We start from the raw sequence: 19,576 nt of genomic DNA, 5'->3' as shown, positions 1-19,576 counted from the left end.
CGATGTAAATGCATTCTTAACCACCCAGATGCCACCCTGATAAAACGGTACTCTTAGTTCTTTACAAAAGCCATAACATCCTCAGAACAGGGAGGCATCCTCGCTGCTGCATGAAATCACCTTTAGGAATTCCATTATCATCAATAAAGACACTAGTGTTGAATTGGCTGTTTAGTTGTTTCACTTCAGTAAAAGTGCATAGAAATTGAAAGTACGGGATTATCTTTGAAAGGACCTACCATCTACACTGTAGGAAATGGCACTTGCTTGCAATTCATCCCTCTGTTTTCTCTGACTCTCCAGTCCCTTCCCCTCCACCCACCCCCTCCTGCGTCTGCAATCTGACAAAAGGCAACCATTTCCATGTATATTTTTGCATATCCAAGTGCCCAAGTTTCCACCCTAACATTTAGCATTTCCCATAATACAATAAAACCATGTAGGTTTTTGTTGCACTGATAGGGAAATCCGGTTTCCTTCTCTGAATCTCAAACATTCTCGAGGTCTTCATGTCTTTGCTGGCCAGATCACATCATCCTCCGCTAAGCCTCTCGAATACCTCCAGACTTTATGAATCAAAGCTAGTTGTTGGCACAGCAGGGACCACCTGCCTGCCTGCCTCTCACCTTGAATCCCAGATGCAGGAGGGAAAATCAGAGCTCAAATTACAAAAACGCTTGGGTTTTATCTGATGTTCAACTGAGCTCTTCAAGGACATCATTTTCCAAATGGATTTTCAATCTCTGTTTTTACCGTGAGAGATTTGTGATGTGGACATATCCGTCCGACGGAGTGACTAAGAGTGAGTGCAGGCACACAAAATGCTAAAAAAAAATCTCCAAAAGGCACAGTTCATCTCCGCTCTACTCATTTCAGAACAGAATAAAACTGTTTATAGAGTAGACACACAGGCCTTCCCATCCCACATAATTAAACTATAACTCAAATTTAACAATTTGATCTATAAAGGCAATTAGCAGCGGCAGAACTTGGAAATTGTTTGCCCTGACGGATTATGAAATGTGTCACAGAAAAGCATTGAATTTACTATCTCAGAGTCACTATCTGAAGTATAAACATGTTTTGAAGATTCGAGGAGAATAAATACGGTACTCAAAAAGGAAAAATGCAATTTCTCATGAACCCTGTAACAAAAGTAGTGGAGCGAGTCAGAAGTACATAGAATTCACTCAACATTTCACTTCCTTAGATTTTTAAAATAAACATTTTGAGAAGATGCTATTCTGTTTAAAGGGCATCCTGAGTCATCGAGGACAGAAAGCAGTGAAACCCAAGATGATTTAGACTACCTGAGGGAGGAAAGACTCCTTTATATGCTGGAGGACACCCTTCTCACCTTGCGGATATTTTGTTTCTGTCTAGACGAGTTTGAGAAGGGTCTTGCTCAGAGCTGGGGTCTCAGAACCATGTATGAGCCTGCCCCCTTTTCTATTCCACAATATGCCTCTAACCGGGAGAGAAAGGGAGAAAGGTTTCTTTCAGAATGTGAAATTATTGTGTTTATTGGAACTAACACCAAAGTGATACACACAATATTTAATAACCAGTACTTGAAGGGCAATGTCCAATCAGAAAGGATGTGTGTTGGAGTAGGGCACTGGGAAACCTCCTGGACCATGGGGACGTTCAGGGGCCCCAGCAATAATCTGGGGCAGCGATGAGGGGGTTCCCGGCCAAAGCTCTGTACTGACTGGGACGACAGTATTTCGATGGGCTAACAACTTGTGCAAACCCACTGACCAGAAGCCCTGGAAACACTCTTCCATCTTCATATCCCCCACTAGCCCCTGCTGCACATGTATTTTAAGGTTTCTGGATTCAGAATGAACATCATCACTGGTGATGGTAGTTGTACTGATAGAATCAAGAAAACACAGTAACCAAATCTGCCTACAACCGGAAGGTAGATGGTTTCCTCGGCCAGAGATCCTGCTGAGAACAGCCTAGTGGCAGTTGACGGGGTTCGGAAAAGGCTACCCCAAAATATGGCACCTTGAGTTCAATAGGACATATGGGATACTTTAGGCTGCAGGAGTCTGGGCAAACAGCAAAAGCAAGAAGGTCACCCTCACCTGTCACCTGAAACAGGTTACAAAATCCTCAGGTAAGAGGCACCCTCCTCATACCTGAATGGAAGGAGAATCCTTATCTCTGAAGACAAAGGGATCCTGAGAAGAATCCTAACCAACAGGCCTTGCTACATTTCTCCCAGTTTCCTATACTCACCTCCTCATCCTTGACCTATGCCCTGTCTCCACTCCTCATCAAACCTACCCTACAAATACTCAGTGCCTATGGTTTCCTTGGGCCTTTGTTTGCCTATGAAGGCTTCCATGTCAAGTAAGGTATATATTAAAGAGATTTCTATGTTTTTCTACTCTTTATCTGTCTTTGTTCGTTTAATTTTCAGACCCATCCAGGAACCCTAAGAGGGCTGAGGAAAACTTCTCCCTCCCCTCACATAACTAAAAACGTGTACAAACACAGCTGAGGAAAATACCACCATTAGGAGCAATGTGCTTGATGACATAACACAGACAAGGTTCACGAGAAATACATGTGAGCAATGTGTACATGCAAGTCAGAGATCACAGACTGGAGGGGGATGGGCTTTTTGGTCACCAGAGAGAAAGGTGTGCTGTTGTCCCCAGGTATATTTTATTAGCCTCGCCCACCTGAATGAATGATGCTTTTGGATGAGCCCCTTTTCTCAGCTTTAAATAAAACAGGAAACCTTCTCATTTAAGTGTACCCTGCTCAGGGGCGCCTGGGTGGCTCAGCCGTTAAGCGTCTGCCTTCGGCTCAGGTCATGATTTCAGGGTCCTGGGATCGAGCCCCACATCGGGCTCCCTGCTTGGTGGGAAGCCTGCTTCTCCCTCTCCCATTCCCCCTGCTTGTGTTCCCTCTCTCGCTGTGTCTCTCTCTGTCAAATAAATAAATAAAATCTTTAAAAAAAAAAAAAAAAGTGTACCCTGCTCAGGTGTCTTGTCATCAGGAGGGATGGAGTCTGGATCCCAGATGTGTGTATTACAGTCACACATCTGGAGGAGACCCACACATCCCAGAAAGTACCAGATGGGCATTTGGGTCTATGTATTGGCATCAGGTGACATCAGTGTATTACACTACAAGTCAGAGTACTGGAAGTATGCTGAATACACATGGAAGATCCGGTTTCTTTTCCTGCCACAATCAAGTCCAGATGCTAAGTATGGTAGAATCTATCAAGGTCACGTTACCCTGACAACCATCCTTAGACCTTGATAAAGCTCCTGCCATCCTACTACCACGTTCAGCCCCCCACCCCCATGGGAGAGAGCACAGGATCTCTGCAGACACCTACTATGACAAAGAAAGCCAGAACCATTGTCAGCCCAACATCTAGAGAGCTTTACCTCCTTCATAAAAGGGTGTCAAATTCAGCCAGTGTGGTGAGCATAGATTTGCAGAACCCGGTTTCTGCGGCAGCCCTGGTGGTTAAATAATTTGCATTTAAATAGAGCCACAGAGACTGAGGGTGCCTGCCACATGTTTATTTTCCTATTTTCAGCAATGGAGAAAAAAGGTTGTTTTTTGTTTTAATAATCAGTTAAAATTCTACTAATTCTCCTGACCACAGCATGATTCAATATTTATAATAGCTATAAAAACTTACTTTTATATTCCAATGTGAACTCACATCATAAAAACATAGTAGCTACTATTAATTCAAGGCTCACTACATGCTAGACATTATGCGAAGGATATCTCCATTAGGACAGCGACTCACTGAGGTCTTGTAATCTCCATTTTACTGGAACAAAATGGAAGCTTAGACAGACTGAGTAATTTTTCCAAGATCACCCAGCAAGTAAACTTTAGAGGCAGAATCTGAACCCAAATTTGCTTTAGAAAACCTATGCTCACAGATGAGCCTCCTCCTAATCTTAGAGTCAATTATCTTTACTTGAAAGAAAAGAAAGAGAAAGAGAAAGAAAAGGAAAAAATAAAGGGAAGAAAAAAGAAAAAAAGACATGGCAGGGAAGGAAGGAAGGAAGGATGGAAGGAGGGAGGGAGGGAAGGAAGGAAGGAAGGAAGGGAGGAAGGGAGGAAGGGAGGAAGGGAGGAAGGGAGGAAGGGAGGAAGGGAGGGAGGGAGGGAGGGAGGGAGGGAGGGAGGAAGGAAGGAAGGAAGGAAGGAAGGAAGGAGGGAGGGAAGGAGGGAAGGAAGGAGGGAAGGAGGGAAGGAGGGAAGGAGGGAAGGAGGGAAGGAAGGAAGGAGGGAAGGAAGGAAGGAAGGTCGGTCATGTTGGTAGTAAATAACCCCAGGAAAACTATTCAGACAAAACCAAATTTGAAATCTTGCATTTTAATGCCATGTACTCAATTCTATCATTACAAACTGATTCCTATAACATTGCTGTCATTTTACCACTCTTGGGCTCAAAAACTTGAATAGCCTAACCTTCTCAATGGCATGACATTTCAGTTCCTTGTCGTGGCATTTAAGGCTCTCTGGGATCTGGCATTGGTTTAAATAGCCCCTCCCTCCCCCTACACTCTAGCCAATCCAGCGCCAGATAGCTTTTCACCCGTACGCTTTGCATTTGCCATTCCCTCAGCCTGGAATGTTCTTCTGCTACTGTCTCTACTTAGAAACTCTGGTTCTCTACTAAGCCTTCCCTTGATTCTCTAAATAGAAAGCCCTTCTTGGGGCGCCTGGGTGGCGCAGTCTGTTGGGCATCAGACTCTTGGTTTCAGCTCACTGGTGATCTCAGGGTCGTGAGATTGAGCTCTGTGGTGGGATTCTCTCTCCTTTTCCCTCTGCCCCTCCCTTCCCCATGCTCTGTCTCCCTCTCTAAAATAAATAAATAAAATCTTTAAAGAGAAAAAAATCCTTCTTTACCATGGCACACTTTTTTTTTTTTTAACAATTGCATCATCTAACTTTCCAACTTTTGTTCTCTGTCCTTATTTGTCAATTTATCTACCAAAATGAGAATAGAGCCCATATATTTTTTATCTCCCATCTCCATCAACAGCCACCACAATGCCCTACGCTAAGAAGGGGCTCAACACAAGATGTCCATCAACAGATGAATGGATAAAGAAGATGTGGTATACACACACACACACACACACACACACACACACACACACACACAATGGAATATTATGCAGCCATCAAAAGGAATGAAATCTTGCCATTTGCAACAACGTGGATGGAACTGGAGGGTGTTATGCTGAGCGAAATAAGTCAATCAGAGAAAGACATGTATCATATGACCTCACTGATATGAGGAATTCTTAATCTCAGGAAACAAACTGAGGGTTGCTGGAGTGGTGCGGGGTGGGAGGGATGGAGTGGCTGGGTGATAGACATTGGGGAGGGTATGTGCTATGGTGAGGGCTGTGAATTGTGCAAGACTGTTGAATCACAGACCTGTACCCCTGAAACAAATAATATGTTATATGTTAAAAAAAAAAAAAAAAGAAAAAAGAAGATAGCAGGAGGGGAAGAATGAAGGGGGGGAATCAGTGGGGGAGACCAACCAGGAGAGACTATGGACTCTGAGAAACAAACTGAGGGTTCTAGAGAGGAGGGGGGTGGGAGGATGGGTTAGCCTGGTGATGGGTATTAAAGAGGGCACGTTCTGCATGGAGCACTGGGTGTTATACGCAAACAATGAATCATGGAACACTACATTAAAAACTAATGATGTAATGTATGGTGATTAACATAATAATAAAAAATAAAATAAATAAAAATTTAAAAGAAAAAAAAGAACGGGCTCAACAAGTATTTGTTAAATTGAATAAATTTCAATTTGCATTCAAGTACTGATCATTTTAAACTATTTTTAAAACACAAATATCCTTGACAGAATAACACTTTCAGTTTGCAAAACCATTAATAAATTAGTATTACTAACACATACTTTATAATTTACAAACACCTTTCCATATATATTAACTTAAATCATTACAAGAAGCCCTTTGGATAGTTAGTAAAAATCTCATTATCATCTCCATTTCTCAGATGAGGGATCAGAACTAAAAATAATTATTTAGCTATTTCTAACAGCTGCAGAATAATTATGCTGCAGCCATCATACTAAGCACATACCTGCATTATTTTATTCCCTGAAAGTTTGAGATACAATACAGAGGTAGTTCTTACAGGTGCTTAGAAGCTTATGAGCATCCGAAAATGCAAACCAGCTTAATTATATCCAAGCCTGTGTATCTGGAGGAGAGGTTCACAGGCAAAAGTCTTAAAATAAATGTGCCCAAGAGTCAGTTTGTCATCATACTCCTATTTCCCCTCTCTGGTTCTATGTGGATCTACAACACTGAAGGTAACAGGCAGCATTTTTGTGGGTGATTAAATAATGGGGCTGACTATCACCTTCTGCAGCTATGGTCAGAGACCTTCTCTGGCTGTAAATGCAGGTAAAAAGAGGAATGGAGACTGCAGTGTCCATGATATATTAAATCACCTCGCGTCATTACGGAATGAGGCATCTGTCTCTCATGAACAAAATTTCCACCTAATTCCTTTTCCTATGTTAACGGATTGGATTAAAATGAATTTATAATGCAATGCCCCTTTTACTTTTCAAGCATTTATGGGACATATTTAACCTTGTCTGACTGACTGGTGTCATCATTAGTCACATCCCTTACCATCCTGAGCTGTAGGATGGTCCTGTCCCATGTGGTAATGGAGACACACAGGCCAAATGGTCTTATGTGGTCAACCTCCCGAGACCGACATTTTTTTTTTCACCTCTCTCATTTCCTTCCTTGCCATTGAACTGTTCGATCATACCCAATCATTCCATTTCACTAACTGGTCCCACCAATAGGTTAGGTTGCACATTATTTGTCAATTTATCTACCAAACTGCACATACGCAGGGGAGAAGGGCCTTCTAGGAGCCTGCAGTCCAGGGGAGGCAGAAGGGAAACTAGACAAGTTCAAAATAGCCCAGCATTGGTTTGCTGGAGGTATTTACAGCATCAGAGGCTCAGTGGCACGGAGTTCAGAGACGGACTCCCTGAAAGGTTAGCACTGGATCTGAGCCTTGATATACAAATATGAACAGAAAGTAGCCAGAAGGACACCGGCTGGAAGGGCACATGCTCGGGAGCATGGAAGAGCATGGCTTGCACAGAGAATGACAGATTTCTCCGCATTACTAGAGCCTGTACTGAGGTGGCAAGTGGTGGAACCTGAGACACGAGAGGTGTGAAGTTGGCCTTCCATGATTCGCTGACTCGGACTTTATTCCACGGGCACCAGGAACCATGGACGGGATTTAAACAAGGGGGCAATTTGGAGCAAGGGAGGGAGCTCAGTTAGAAAGCCTGGAGCCAGACACCAGGTTTTTGAATGACTGCACAAACTCCTCAAAAATGAATGTGGTTCAGAAGATGGTGAGAGAGGCCAGCACGAAGAGTAGGTTTCATTTCAGAACAATTTCATGCTGGAGAGGATACCCGAGGATGTGTGCCGTCCATGTGTCCTGCAGGACGTCAGGTGTCCTGTTTCTACTCAGCTACAGGATGGAAACCACAACTAAGCCAGCCATTCAGCATCTAACTAGCTGCTCACTCACATCACCAGGGAGGTATTAAGGCTCCGGCTACTTAGGCTTTCACCCAAACACATTAAATTAGTTCCCCTAGAGCAGTGACCCAGCATCTGTTAAGATTCTCCAAGTCATTCCTGCATTCAGCCATGGCCAAGAACCTCTACACTAAAGCACAAGACTCAGACATCAGACCAGTAAAGGGCTTTCTTCCCGGTGAAGTGTATGGGCAGTAATATTTGTGGATTTTACTTTACTTTGACACAGGTTATAGGCACCTTGTGAAGGTGCAGATCAACTACTGCTTCCTTTGAGAAGCCTGCTCTGGGTGAGGGTGTGGGGGGGTGTGGCACAGTTTAGAAACTATTTCATTCCTCTCTAATAATGTGGTTTTTAAAAAATATTTTATATATTTATTTGAGAGTGAGAGCTCAAGAGCACACTGAGGGAGAGGGAGAAGCAGACTCCCTGCTGAGCAGGGAGCCCGATGCAGGGACTCGATCCTAGGACCCTGGGATCATGACCTGAGATGCTTAACAGACTGAGCCATCCAGGTGCCCCAAATATGTGGGTTTTTTAACATTTATTGTAAAGTTGATGGAGAGAAGGTCCAAATAAGAGGTCAGATAAGATGAAACCAGACTATACTGGAAGGAAATCCATGTTCAGACATGTAAATGTCAGGTGAAAAAGAGATTCAGTACATTAGTGACAGAGCATGGAACGACCTTTCTGCTTTGGGATGTTGAGGCACCAAGTTTTCTGATTTCACTGCAAAGAGCAGAATGCAACAGGCGAGGATATCAACTTCCAGCCTGCATGTTATCAGCTCAATAGAAAACAAGAAACACCAGCTTGGGACACAGGACAACACTTTTTGACAAGCATAATAAATGTCCTATTCTTAATAGCGTTCATAGTTCAGAGGACTCATGAGGGTTTCAAGCCACAGTCCTTACAAGTAGCAAGGGTCCTGCATACAGCATGATTTTTCTTTAATTCGGAAATTTTGACCTGTAAAAAGAGCCTTAAGACAGATTAAGTCTGGAAGTATTTTCTTCAAATGTTCACATCCTATTTTAATACTATTGCTCAAGCCAAGAAGCCCTTACAAAGCACAGGAAAATTATACGGCACTAATATTCCAGAATCTCATGGGACGTGGGTTTAGGTATAAAAGAAACATTGTCTTAGTGTTCAAAATATCAAAACCAATTCTAAGCAGGTGCTTATACTTTGCTGAAAAACAGAGGAACCTCGGTGCAAAAATAAACTCAGCTTTAGAACTGTACACCTGGGATCTTTTTTAACACAGGCACGAGGTTACAAGCAGCCCAGAGTAAACCTTAGGCACACTTCTAAAGAACAATGAAGTGCAACCTTTCCTTCCCTCCTAGAGGTTATGGTGAAGGGGGTGCACCGAAGTCATCAAAATAAATGAGTATGTTTCCAAAGTGGTGCATCTCCTGAGGAGGAAGGCCAAGGAAAAGAGACTTAGGGAAAGCTAAGTGACTGGTTTAACTTTGCACTTAGAACACTAGAGAGAGACGCTCACATAAATCTGGCTGGAAATCAAAGGCACTCAGGCTCGTAGGGTTCTGTTCTCAAGAAGAGCATGGCAAACATAATGGGATGTACAGGTAGGAAGTGTGCACATCCGAAAAGGAGAGAAGTCAGAAGCAAGCAGGACTAAGTATGATAACATGAAAACATCCCCGTCTGTCTGAGCTGGGTTCTCTGGGGACAGTCCCCCTCCCACAAATACCACACCAGGAACAGCAACCTTTTCACAAGAAACCATTCAAAACATGGGGCTACCTTTTGGTAATGCAACAGAGATGTAACAGTCTTGGTTTGAAAAAGTTCCACTTCTGGGGCACCTGGGTGGCTCAGTCGGTTCATCATCCGACTCGTGATTTAGGCTCAGGTTGTGATCTCATGGGTCATTAGATCGAGCTCTGCATCGGGCTCCACACTTAGTGCAGAGTCGGCTTGAGATTCTCTCCCTTGGCCCCTCCCCTTGCTCTCTCCCTCCCTCCCTTTCTCTCTCCAAAAATAAATAAACCTTAAAAAAAAAAAAAAAAAGCAAAAGAAAAAGTTCCAGTTCAGCCAAGCCATTATTTATTTTTTGTTCTGTGTCAAACCAGTTTCATAAACCAGCTTAGGGGTCGAGTTGTGCAAAGCAGGAAGTGCCCATCAGGGACTTCAAGTGCAAGGATTGTCTGAAACACTGCATCGCCCTCTTCCCAGTCCCTCCAGCTGTTCACATCTATCCACATGGACAACGCAAGGTGGAAAACAGATGCAGTTTCCTGGATTGCTTAGAGAAGTTGTTCTCGCGCTGGGTTGTGCGTTAGAAGTAAAATGCGGTATTTATGAAAATACACATCTCAGCCTTATCTTGAGGGATTCAGATGCACTAGCAGCATCCACTACCTAGACACTCATTCACGCGCCGGCGAGCCTTCCGCCGTATGAGATTTATGCCAATTCATTGAAAAAGAAGACACATGCACTGCGGCCCGTCTAACCCCCATGACCTCAGCCCACACACACTGTCCCTCTGAATTTTATGAAAACTTTCCGCTGGGTCTTTGTGGTTGCAGTCCCTACCATCCACCAGGTGTGCACCCAGATTGAGGAGCGCACTCAGACGATTATCTGGTGACCTGGAGCATACTGCCGGCCAGCAGCAAACACGCGGACCACCCAAGCTGCTTTGTCCCTCAGGTGCCCTTCTTAGGTTTTGATTTATAGTTTCACTGCCTTCTCTTACTCACATAACCTCACCTGGACAGACACAGGCTCTAAACAGTTGTTTAATTAAGATATAATTCACCGACCATAACATTCGCCCTTTTAAAGTATACAGTTCGGTGGTTTTTAGTCTATCCACAGAGCTATGCAACCACCCCCCCACACCTAATTCCAGAATGTTCTCACCCCCAAAAGAAACCACACCCATTAGCAGTCACTCCTCATTCTGCTTTCTCCCAGCCTTCAGCAACCGATAACGTAATTTCTGCCTCTACAGATTTGTCCGTTCTCGAAGTTTCATACAAACAGAGTCATTCCATGGGTGGTCTTTTTGTGTTTGACTTCTTTCTCCTACCATATTTTCATGGTTCATCCATATCATAGCTCAAGGCAGCACTTCACTCTCTTTTATGTCAGGTGCACAAGAGGATATAGAAAAGTTTAACTAGATTCTGTATTTCTTCCGTGCCTTTGGTGATTAGTTGGTAAAAAAAAAAAAAAAAAAAAAACTGGTGTCTATTTATTTATTGAGTCTAATACATTCCAATTAGCAAATCTTATCACCTATCTTATACTCCTTTTTTTCCTTTGGGACACTAACCCTTACACACTGTCCCTTAATATACTTTAATCAATCAAAACTACTCTTTCGTAGTTTAAATAGAAGTCTAAAAGCCTTCTTTTAATAATTAGTAATTATTTTCTTTTGATAACTGGTAATAATTATCAAGTTTTTTCTTTTTATTCTGCAAGATATTTCTATGTTCCCAGACAATGGGTTGCTGCTGTTATCTCTTGGATTTTACTTTTATGTATTATTCATGGACTTTGTACCATGCCCTGTCCTTATAAAAACCCATATATCATTTTCCTCCTCCAATCCCCTGACAATATTTAGGATTAATTAATATTGTTTGTATAATTTTATGACCCATATAAAATATTATTTCCAGGGGAGCAATAACATACCCAATCGTACAATTTTGGTTTCCCTGAAGTTGATAGTTTTAATTTCTGATTTTCTAGATTGTGTTCCTACCACAAGTTCACCCACACATTCTTCACCTGCAGGTACATCTCCACTCAGTATGTCCACACACATCCAAGAGTCCCTGAATTCCATCTTTTTCTTGGTGGCATCCTTCCTGGAGGTCTTCATTCTACTACGGTTTCTTCCTTTTTTTAAAAAAAGATTTTATTTATTTATTTGTCAGAGAGAGCGCTTCAACACAAGCAAGGGGAGCGGCAGAGGGAGAAGGAGAAGCAGGCTCCCTGCTGAGCAGGGAGCCAGATGCAGGACTCGATCCCAGGACCCTGGGATCATGACCTGAGCTGAAGGCAGACACTTCACCAACTAAGCCACCCAGGCTCCCCAATGGTTTCTGACCTTTCCCGTCTGTGGCATGGCCCCTGCTGTGCTGGTGTCTCCCACCGGCATTATGCGGACTTTCAGCGATCGTAGCACGCCAACTCTACGACCCAAAGGTGTCCATCCTCACTCTTCTTGGTGGAATACACACTGCGGCATCTTCCTCAGATGGGTGAATGGGGCATAGACTTATACGTGCTATACATTTTTGAAAATGTCTTTATTCCACCCTCACACTTGATGACAGTTTATCTAGATACAGATTCATGATTCAAGAACAAACACTGCCCATCAGAATTTTGAAAGCATCACCTCACTGTTTTCCAAGTTGTAAGGCTTTTATTTCTGAGCCTTTGTGACCTTGTGGCCTAATTTTTATCTGTGCAAATTTTAGCGTTCTCTCTTTGTCTAGGTTCTGAAATTTCTTGAGGTGGTATCTTGGTGTAGGTCTCTGTTTTGCACTGAATACTCAGGGAGACTTTTTTAAAGATTTTTTATTTTTAAGCAATCCCTACATCCAACATGGGATTTGATCTAACAACCTTGAGATCAACAGTCGCGTGCTCTACCAACTGAGCCAGCCAAGCACCCCAGGGGAGACTTTTTTTTCTGCCCTTATTTCTACAGCTCTATTGAAGTCAAGTTGATGTACAACATGCATATTTAAATGTAAACTTTGATGAGTTTTACATATCTATGCACCCACGATACCATCACCATGATGAAGATGAAAAATACATTTATCGCCTCCCAAACTTTCCTCCAGTCCAGTGTATCATCTATCTCATCCCTCCCCAGGCAACCACACATTTGTTTTCTGTCACTATTGATTACTTTGTATTTTCCAGGATTTTACATGAACGTCTTCAAAGAGTTTATACTCATGTTTGCTTCTCTGATTTCACCCAGCATATTCTGCTTGAGCTTCATCCACAGTATAATATGTACCACTGGTCTGTTTGTTTCCAAACTGGGTAGTATTACATGGTACAGATACACTAGAACTAGTTTATCCAATCATTTGTTGATGGTCATCTGGCTTGTTTCCATTTTAGCTTTATAAATAAAGCTGCAATGAACCTTCATGTTCAAGTCCGTGTGTGACATATGCTCTGTAAGTTCCTATAACCTACATCCATGACTTTCCAGGAACTATTAAAGGTTGCTTTGGCAACTTCTTCCACTATTCCTTTTTTTTTTTTTTTTTTTGAAGATTTTATTTATTTATTTGACAGAGAGAGCACAAGCAGGGGGAGCAGCAGAGGGAGACAGAGAAGCAGGCTCTCCGCTGAGTAGGGAGCCCTACATGGGGCTTGATCCCAGGACCCTGAGATCATGACCTGAGCTGAAGGCAGACGCTTAACTGACTGAGCCACCAAGGAGCCCCTATTCTTGACTCATTAACCAAATATGCCCATATCTTCTCTTTTCCATTCCCTACCCATATGCTATGGAAAGCTAATGACTATTTTCAGCTCTCTTCCCATGACTTGACAGTTTAGATCCATCCAGTTATGGAGTCAGATATCTGCATCAATTTTGACTCTCCTTGTCTTTAATCAGGGACCAAGTCCTGCCAATTCACCCGCTTGAGGGTCCCCTCATGTGCTTCCTCTAGTTTTGCTCCATCACCACTGACTCAGGACAGGCATCATTTCCTACCTGAAATGAGACAACTGGCCCTTTGGTGCCTCCAATCTTCCCACTTTAATCTATGACCCACACTGCAGGAGCCATTTTCCTAGCGCAGAAATCTGGTCATATTTATTCTCCAGTTAAAACTCACCAACAGCTGCCAACTGCTGACAGGGAAATCAAAATTCTAGAGATGGTATGTGTGGGCTTTAAAGAGTAGCCCCAGGGCTCACTTCAGCTCCTGCTCTTCCCTGACCAACACCCTGAGCTCCAGCCACATCAATCAAACTCCCTGTGGATTCCCAAACGTGCCCTATTTTATTTTTTTGTACCTCTGAGTTTGTATATACTTTTTCATCTCTGTGGAATGCCATTCCTTCACTGAGGCACTTCATGAAACCGTACTATGCTCCACAGTGTCCAACCCAATTCTCTCTTCCTCTGTGCTCCCCTAGCATTTCTGTTCTCTGTAACCTTATGACTTATTAGCATGTTTTGTTTTGTTTTGTTTTTCTAGACTGGGAGTTCTTCAGAGCAGGAACTGTGCCTTGGTCTTCACTATGGCTGTTAGCTAGCACTGTGACACTAGCACATACAACAAATACACAGAATGCATAATTCATCAGAACCTGCTCCTCTCTCAACAGCTCTATATATGACCTGATTTAATCCACCTGTTCCCATTGGTACTGGGAACTACAGCCTGAACACTTGAGATATTTAAAGGACGATGAAGATGACTATATAATAGTATAAAACCACATTGAGACTCAATCATCTAATGTTAAAATTTGATGTTAATATAAATTCTCATCAGAAGTTGGGTACCAAATCTACAAAAATATGAATGTAAATATCTGAAATACGTTTTTCACTGATCCATAGTGAAATATAGAATTAATTGAATTCATATCATAATATAGCAAGTTTATAAGTTATATGTATAACACACATATTGTATTACTGAAGTATTAACTATAAATAAAGTGGAGATTGTAAGAAACAACACGGATCCAGGCTGGAAGAACAAGCTCTATCACATTCCCATCCTCTCTCACTCTTAGTCATCAGAATGCAAACTTAAACCATCATTAAGTAGGCTACACTTCAGGCCAGTCTCAAATCTGGCTACACATCGGAAGTACCTGAGGGACGTCTTTATCCTGCCATCATCATCATCACCATGATCATCATCACCATCATCATCACCATGATCATCATCACCATCCTCATCACCATCCTCACCATCATCATCATCACCACCATCACCATCATCATCACTATCATCATCACCATCATCATCACCATCACCACCACCACACAAGTAATGCAAGCAATTTGATACAAAATTCATACAATGCAGATTAAATGAAACAAAGTATAGTTACATTGTATGAATTATACCACAAAGTATAAAGTTTTTAAATATATAGTGTAAACCGCCCAACTCTCTGATTCCACCCCCAAGAGGTAACTACTCTTTATTAAAGAGTCTATTAAAGAATTTCTTTCTAATTCTTTTAGGTAATTATACATCTAATCCACCCACCATCCACCATCTATCCCCCCACACACATACAAACACACACATACTTTTTTTTTTTTTCCAAATACAAATGGAAATATGCTATACTTACTGGCCTGAAATTGCTCTTTTCACTTAAGAGTGATCTTGGACATCTTTCCATATCAGTGCATAGAGATCTACCTTATTCCTCACTCTCTTTAATGATTAAGTATGATTTAATGATACTTCTTAAAGTATCTTCTGAGAAGCTATCAAGTGCCTGGCACCAAGCCAGATATGTAGGTGCGACCCCAGACCTCCCTTCATCCCCCATGTGCCTCATACCCCATTAAAATCCGTCTGTAGCTCCGTCATCCAGAGAATTAAGTCCAAAAGAGCCTATCCTACAAGGCCACCTTGACAATTCTCAGGCCTTAGGCTACCCTCCTTGCTTTAAACCTTTGTAACATGAGTAAGTGTTCCTCCCTACACACCTTGGGTCTGGCCAGTGGGGATCTGCATATGATCCTGATAAACAGCCTGGTTTGGGGACCACTAGCCTATAAAACATGTTCTAAGAAGTGCCGGCATAACTCACATGTTCATTTAGTCATTCAGTTATCAAATACTTACGAAGCACTCCACTGACCACTAGAAATCCAAAGATAAGATGACTCGATCTATGCATTGGGCAGGAAGGAGATGATGTCTAGTGGAGGGACAGATGTGAAACACCAAGGAATAATGACCATAGATAACAGTTCTTTTTTTTTTTTTTTACCATAAGTCAGAGAGTCTATTTCATATATGTATGATTTCAATTACCCTTACAATAACTCTGAGAAGCATACTCTATTATTATCATCCTAATTTATATTAGGTAAATAAGCAAAGATCGGAAACTGAGGCAGAGAAGTCAAATAACCTAATAAATATATTAAAATATCTTTCTGTTCGCACATACAGTATTTATTTTTTTTTTTAAAGATTTATTTATTTATTTGAGAGAGCGAGAATGAGAGAGAGAGAGAGTACATGAGAGGGGGGAGGGTTAGAGGGAGAAGCAGGCTCCTCGCCGAGCAGGGAGCCCGATGCGGGACTCGATCTAGGGACTCCAGGATCATGACCTGAGCCGAAGGCAGTCGCCTAACCAACTGAGCCACCCAGGCGCCCCTCATACAGTATTTATTATTATAATTATTTCTGACTTTCCTCCTATGTCCCGATCGCCTTTGTGGGGCCTCTCGGAACTCTGGAGCCTCTGAAAGGCAAGTTACACGGCTTTAGAGCTTAGCCACTGCCAGAGGCCATTCCGCTCAGACAATGGATCTTGCTCAACTCTCTGGGGCCTAGAGAACTCTTCAAACCCAAAGGCTGTCAGTCCCTTCCAACAAATGACTTTAAGCAGTGTGAGGAAGAGGAAGGAGGAAGATTAACCTGCTCTCATAAATTACATGGCTAAGATAATTAGCTACAACAGCTCCTCCTGTTTTAATTTGCCTCTTCCATAAGTGAGAACTCTGCACCTTGCGGGTGCAGGGCATGCACAGTGCTGGGCAAGCCAGCCTCAGGTTCTCCCCAGCCCGACCATACTGTGCAGGGATTTCTTCCTGACTCTGGGCCCCTCCCACCCTCCCTTTCCCCAGAGCATTTACTTGAGAAAACATGCAATTGTAAATCATTTCATGGCCCCTTTGTGATGTAAATCTTCTCTCAGTCTCTTGCTGGTTTCACAACTTTGGAATGTTTTTCTCAAGAACCTGAGAGCCATCCCTATGAAATGTAATCATCATAAAAGATAGCACCCCTATCTCCCAGTCTCTGCAGGAGGGGAGGAGCTTTAAGTCAGTAAACACAAATTAGCAAATGCAAGCTCACCAGCCTACCTGCTAAAGACTTCCAGCATTTTCCCACTGGTTCACCCCAGCACCTACCTCAGCACCTAAAAACCCTCCTGCTTTTTGTTCCATAGGAGCTGAATTCAATCTCCCTCCCCTACTGTGATAGTCTTGGGCAAAACCATCTCAATTTACCGCTGTCTAGCATATTTTTTCCCTAACAGTGTTAAACACAAAAACCATAAATCAGGACATAGACCACCCATTCCCAGGAGAATACCGAAGAAACAAAGTTATATTTCACAAGACTTGACCATCCTGAGATGCTTTTTAGCTACAGGCCTAATTTGTCACATGGACAACGATAGCCTCAGAGAGCTGTATACTCAGTTTCCTCTTAAAATATAATTCATTTGATGTCCATGGTGTAGAACAGGAAACATTTGTATGTTGCTATATGAAAGATGGACATATCTCTAAAGAGAAAAATCTATCCAACCAATTCTAAATTCACCTACAAATAGTCAAGGCTTCCATAAATGTGCTTACCCTTTAAACATTTAAAGTACATGTGGGGCACCTGGGGGGCTTAGTCGGTTAAGCATCTGACTCTTGGTTTCAGCTCAGGTCATGATCTCAGGGCCCCTGCGGGGGGCTCCATGCTCAATGCAGGGTCTGCTAAAGTTTCTCTCTCCCTCTTCATCTGCCCCTCCCTGTGTTTTTTCTAAAATAAATAAATCTTTTGTTTAAAAAGTATGATTTCATCTTTTAAGATGTTTTTGAAACATGAAATGAATGAGGACAATTTCTTACTCATTGATAATGAAATGCCTACCAAAGTGAGAGCAAAATGTGGCCCAACATCACCTTGCATGAGCAGTTAATAGGCCTCTAGAGGTCATGATTTAATAATTTCACCCTAGAAAACACTAAATATTCTAGAAAACATGTTATAAGTTACATTCAGTTGTTTTCTACTGAATTTGAAATAATATATGTGGATGACCAAAGAATACTTTCAATTAAGCAAGTCAATGCTCATATTAGAATATTCTAAACGAGTGGACTTTTGCCCAGAAAACAGTGGAGAATACAGTTATCACATAAGGAGTTTCCAAGAGATAACTTCTCAGGCTTCCTAATGCAAATCTTAAAAACATATAAAAGCATCATACAACTGAGAAATTATGATTTCTTGCAGTTATAGAAGCAGGTAATTTATGAGACTGTTGCAAAGATTCCTAAAGTTGTGTCACTCTCCTCCATTCAGTATCTCAGGAGACATCTTAGTTACATACTGTCAAAACCCACATGATCATCTCCACTCCCCTGAACCCCCAATGCCACTTGGATGATTAACAGGCATTTCATAATTATCATACTTCAAGTTGTAATTTATATCCCCAACTCACTTTTCCCCCATCCCCCCACTTCAAGAATTGGCACCCACCCTTTACCTCAGACCCCCGTGCTTGGAATTATCCCTGAGTCCTCTTGCCCTGGCACCCATCAGCCAGAACTCCCAGCACCTGGTTTTTAAATATTGTTCTAATCCAACCACTTGTCATCATAACCCATCTGTTCAAGCCACCACCGTATCCACCTAGACCCATGAGAGTTAATTATTAGTATAATCATTTTTAATTAGCGGGAAGGATCAAGATTGGACATTGTAAGTGGTAATAAGTCATATAAGAAAGCCATGCTTGTTTTGTTTTAAGACATCTGTTTCCAGGAGAAGCAAAAGTGCACCGGAAAAAGATAAGCTTAGTAATAACAACAAAGTATACGTTGGGAGGAGGGGAGTATAGGCCCCGACGGGGGGTGGGAAGGGAGGAGGAAATTATTTTACCATCAGAGGTAAAAGGAGGAGCTTTTTGTTGAATTGTCCACATGTGCTTTTCCAGTCCTCCTTCTGACCACTGATACATATTTTTGAGAAGTGAAATAGGACAATAAAAGCACATGTAGATTTCTGGCAAAACACCCACAGGCTCATTTACACCATCTGATCTATCCAGCCCAGAACTATGTAGCATGAAGAATGATTTCTAAAAATAAGGTCTGGATGTCTCCTGAAAGGCACGGACTTAAAGAGAAAAGCTCTTGGTGAAATTTTACTTCTGGCTGTTTTGCAAACTCGAGCAGACAAAATCTATCTGCCAACACTAATGAACACAAACTAATCATGTCACATTTTGCTCTGGGCAGTCAGCCTTCTAAAATTAAGTGCTTGCTCCTACTTGCTCCACAGGATAGAGCTCAAAGAACTGTCTAACACTAACAGAACGGATTTTCCTGCCTGAACCAAGCATGGGAGGTGCGACAGGAAGGCAATTAACATGTCTGTAAGGGACTGAGCAGAAGGACCAAAGCCGGAAGTCTCTAGAAGTCAGACAGGCTTGATTCAGCCCCAAAGCTGACATGTTTGGCATTTTCCTCTCTGGATTGCTCACCGTTGCTGTGAGTTAGGAGTACTCTGGAGCTTGCTTGTTCCTAAAACCAGGCTAAAAACACTGGGTGCGGGACACGGTGGGTACCTGGGGGCAGCCTTCAGCATACAGAATTTACACCTGTCTTCTCATCCACGGTAGAGGTGGTGGTGGGAAGGCCAGGGGCTCATCTGGATTACTTGAGCTCTCCCAGCTGTTTCTGTAGATTCTTGTGTGTTCTGGGTTAAGTGGGGACAGGCGTGTATATTTTGGAAAAAGAAAAAAAAAAAAGGCCGTGATTAGGATGCTCCCAGAGTGAAAGCTACTCTTAGTCTATGTGATCCTGACATACTTATCATTGTGACTTGGGCTGTGTCCTTTTGCCCAGAAAATATTATTCATCAGGTTCTTGTAAAGTTGTACTGGGACAAAGCCACCTCCAAGC

At 42.4% G+C, this 19,576-nt stretch overlaps 1 protein-coding gene across 2 annotated transcripts in view; it reads right to left on the bottom strand.

Annotated features, from left to right (window-relative positions):
• Positions 1–19,576, bottom strand: part of PRKG1 (protein kinase cGMP-dependent 1) — a 1,234,019-nt gene that overhangs the window by 243,348 nt on the left and 971,095 nt on the right. The gene's annotated exons all lie outside the window — the stretch shown is intronic.

The sequence above is a fragment of the Halichoerus grypus genome, chromosome 7 (assembly GCF_964656455.1).
Source record: "Halichoerus grypus chromosome 7, mHalGry1.hap1.1, whole genome shotgun sequence".
In the NCBI taxonomy this organism is placed as follows: domain Eukaryota; kingdom Metazoa; phylum Chordata; class Mammalia; order Carnivora; family Phocidae; genus Halichoerus; species Halichoerus grypus.
Note: the sequence above shows the minus strand (reverse complement) of the source record. Positions and strands in the feature narration are given on the sequence as shown.